Source organism: Ictalurus furcatus, chromosome 26, assembly GCF_023375685.1.
Source record: "Ictalurus furcatus strain D&B chromosome 26, Billie_1.0, whole genome shotgun sequence".
Classification (NCBI taxonomy): domain Eukaryota; kingdom Metazoa; phylum Chordata; class Actinopteri; order Siluriformes; family Ictaluridae; genus Ictalurus; species Ictalurus furcatus.
The window spans coordinates 4,430,939-4,435,514 of NC_071280.1; the positions used below are offsets into that span (position 1 = coordinate 4,430,939).

General features: G+C 37.3%; 1 pseudogene; it reads left to right on the plus strand.

Annotated features, from left to right (window-relative positions):
• Positions 1–550: 550 nt before the first annotated feature.
• On the plus strand, positions 551–2,107 carry LOC128602377 (uncharacterized; annotated as a pseudogene).
• The last annotated feature ends 2,469 nt before the right edge of the window (positions 2,108–4,576 follow it).

Sequence of the window (4,576 nt, forward strand, 5' to 3'; positions counted from 1 at the left end):
GTGTGTGTGAAACACATGCTAACGCTCGTTATTTTGCTGATGAGGTATTTCCAAGCTGTTTTACTCAGCCACTACAATCAGAGTCATATTAAGGACTGCATACAGATGCTTTACTTTAAAAATCTTTATTGCTATAGAGAAAAACAGCAGAATGTTCCAGACGTAATGGCACATGGTCATTCATGATTGCCTTAGTGAATGTGAATAATATAACAAGTCTTGCTGTGTTAAAGAGAAACACATGATGGGAAACTATCTTTTTGTTCTGATTGTGTCTAGATTGTGAGTTTAGAGAAGGATAATGTTGCCAGCATACCTTAAAAAAACTTAACAAGTTTTTAACTAGTTAACAAGATGATTAAATGTACCACTAATTAACCAAGTATTCCTCAATTCCTGATATTTTTTTTATTTGACTATTTAACACTGCTGAATTATCATTCTACATAGCAAAGTTTGCTAACTATCATAGTAGTTATGTCATCTTTCCTAAATTTGTACATTTTCCTTTTTTAGCCGCCATGTTTGGCTAGCTAGTTTAGCAAGCCGAGTAAGTATTATGCTTGTTGGGTAGGCATTGCTTTATTTCTGACACATTTTAAGTTTTATAAATTGAGCTAGCTTGTTTTGTTGGTTATTTATCAAGCAGGAGCCTGTACCATGAAGCCAGTTTAGGTGGCAAGCCAGGTAAGTTTCAGTTTAGTTTGTGCCAACCCTGGGTTTTAAGTACCATGAAAGTGGTTTGGCTTTTACCGGTTTTTCGTCTCAATAGTAACTTATGCTCCACAGCTATGTTCTGGATTCCAGATCTCAGACTGAAATTTGACCAGTCAGCTGTGAGCAAAGACACATCTAGGTGACGTAACTAATTCCCAGTGTCTGTTGCAATGGCTTCACCTTTTCTTCCAAATCCTGTGGACATTGTGGAAATTGTTAGACGAGCACTTTGCAGAGAAAGAGTTTTTAGGGACATACAAAATCCCCTTGCCTTTTCTGACACTTACTTGTATGAAAGATACTGATTTTTTGACTGTATCTTTGCGAAATTCTTGAACCGCACATAACAAATGTGACATGCTGAAGTCATGCCCTTACTGTACTGCAAATGGTATGTATTGCATTGCGTTTGTTTGCAAGTGGTAGATACTTGTAAGCAGTCAGTGATGGAGAGAACCTAGGGAAAAACACGGTTTGTCAACCCATTCACAAGGTGGTCCTCGCACTGCAGGGGTACATAAATAGCTTCATTGTGTTCCCAAGACATTTATCGACCATGTCCAAAAGAGGGCTTTTATAGAAATTGTCGGTAAGATATTGATATCGTGGGTGACAACACATGAACATATTTACCCTTTTACATTCACTTTTTCTTTTTTCAAAAAGCAGATTTCACTGCATTTCAGAGCACTTAAATGTATTATACAATACAGTACATGTTAAGAATGATTTTTGTAAAATCTTTTACATTTTTTTTTTTTTTAAATCTTATGATACGAAACCCTAGAGTCTTAGGAGCAATAGACTGCACACATGTTACATTCTCCACAGCTCTAGGAGAACATGAGGCAGAATATATGAATAGAAAGTCCTTTCACAGCCTTCATGTTCAGGTAGGCCAACTATACATGTGAGATGATTTGTATCTTCAGTGAGATGAATCTTTAAATGAATAGTAACATTAACATATATGTCAATGATCTAAATTTCAGCTGCAGATGACTTGGATGCCAAATGGCTTGGCACAGTGCATGACTCATGAATTTTCCGTGAGTCGGTGTTGTGTCAGCGCTTTGAAGAAGGAAAGGTAAAATTGGTAAGGTACAAAACACTTAAATTTTAATTGTGACACAGCAAAACTTACATAATTTTCCCTTTTCTGTTCTATGACAGGGTTTATTGATGGCCTGTTGGTAGGAGACAGGTGTTATGCATGCCAGAGGTTTTTTACTAACCCCCTATCCTGACCCTCAGACAGGGCCAAAAAAAAAGAAAAAAAAACACTTCAATGTGGCATTCAGTAAAACCAGGGTCCAAAATGACATTTGGCATCCTAAAGGCATGTTTCAACTGCTTCTGTTGTCCCCCTATCTATATAGAGGAGAAATAAGTCACAAGCATGACGGTTGGTGTTACTTCCATGAGAGCTTTACTCGAATCCATTGTCAAAAATACAACAATATACACAAACAGTTGTACAAAACAGTAAACCTAAAGTGCATTAAGACATTATTTAAATAAAAGTACAAAATACGCCTTTCATGTCCACATGTTCAAATTACGGCTAAACACAAGCTAGCGCTGTTCTGGTTTTAAATACAGGGCGGAGACCTGCGCACGCACGCGCGCGCGCGCGCACACACACACACACACACACACACACACACACACACACAACAAAACTTACTTATATCTACTCAAAAGCTATTAGAATCAAAATATAAGTACGTCTCAATATGTCAGCAAGTTAACACGGACAAAACAGTTAAGTTAAACATGCACAACATACCTATATAGAGGAGAAATAAGTCACAAGTATGTTACTTCCATGAGAGCTTTACTCGAATGAAAGAATACCGCACTTCCTCCAGGTATGTGGGTGGAGACTAAAGCAATCAATCCCAGAGTGCAGGATTCAGACCATCCTAATAGATGACTGATCAGCGTTATACTTACTTGAATTATCAATGTATTAACACACGAAAATGGAAAAACAGTGAAAAATAAACACTCTTTTAACTCTCTTTTTTTAAACATTTGACTATTTAACTTAACCCTTTTTTAATCATTACTGATCAGCAACTGTCTCAGAACACACAGACAAAGTATCTTCATCATTTGCTTCACCCTAATAAATAAAAGAAGGCCAATACAAAGCATAACTGTTAAAAGCAAGTTATGCTGACAGTGTTATGTCTGCTGCATACTGACCTTTGTGTGGTAGACTATGTGTATGTGTACTGGATTCAACAGAGACATTGTATGTCCCTCTACTACAGAACATACAGTCAGCTATATTTAAAACTTTTTAAAAAATAGTAATGCATTGAACACTTACCCAGTGTCACTTGCTTAGAGGAGCCAGCACCAGGGTCAGTGTAATCCCATCCATAATCGGCCGCCCATTATTGCTACTCAGAGCCAACTCCTCCGTCACAGTGCATTCTGGTGGAGGTGGCCCTCCCCGAGTTTTCAGAATTTCACACTTTTTTCTGTTTGCTGCAAACAAGTGTTTGTGATAAAATGTTCATGCAAAAATAATACAATTTTGTCTTTTTTTATATTTTGTCTTGATATGCTGCCAAGGATGTTTGTAGTTGGGGTTACATTTAAAATCAATGAATATTAATCTTTCTTAGGATGTAATATACATTCATATTTTATATATAAATATATTTTTTATATATTTACACACACACACACACATATATACATATACAGTGGGGGAAATAAGCATTGAATGCGTCAACATTTCTTATTCAGTAAATATATTTCCAATGAGGTTATTCACATGAAATTTGACCAGACATCAGTAATAACTCAAGAAATCTGCAAATATAAAGAATTCACAACATTAAAGTCCATAAATAAAGTTATGTGTAATAAAGTCGAATGACACAGGAAAAAAGTATTGAACACGCAAAGAAAAAGCAGTTCTCCAAGGTAAGGCAAGGTACCAGCTGAAATCTGTAAGTAATTATACATCCTATCTGTGCAAATTAATGTCAGATGGGTTAGTTAAATTGGTCTATAAAATGGTCTATAAAAAGACTTTTCGTTACCAAGGTCCATCCATCCATCCATCTTCAACCGTTTACTCCTTTTCAGGGTCACGGGGGAACCTGGAGCCTATCCCAGGGAGCATCAGGCACAAGGCGGGGTACACCCTGGACAAGAGCCAAGGATCACTTGGCAAGAGCTCCAGAAACACTTGGATCCAGCAGGTACCACCGTCACAGAGAAAACCATAGGTAATGCACTCTACTGCCATGGCCTCTATGCACGCTCACCCCTCAAGACTCCATTACTAAAGAAAAGGCATGTCAAAGGTCATTTAAAGTTTGCTACAACTCATTTGGACAAGCCTATGAAATACTGGGAGACTGTAGTCTGGTGAGATGAGAGCAAAATTGAACTTTTTGGCTGTCATACTACACACCATGTTTGGAGAAGAAATGGCACTGCACATCACCCTTAAAACACTATACCAACAGTGAAGTTTGGAGGTGGAAGCATCATAGTGTGGGGTTGTTTTTCATCGCATTTTACTGGCAGACTTCATATAATTGAAGGAACAATGCACACACATACAGCATTCATATACATTCTTTTACATTAATATAGAATGTATTTGTTTAACTTATGCATTAACGCAATCAGCAATGTTTCTCCAACAGTCTTCTCTTGCTTTGGTAGTAGAGACAGTATTACTGCATGCTTGCAATACTACATGCTTGCTTTTATATTCCTCATATTTCTGAATAATTTTTTCTTGTTCCTCAGCAGAAAAATATATGGATCTCGCTCTATCCATATCGAACGCGATTGGTTGTTCGTTGCCGAGGTCACTCTTTTTTAG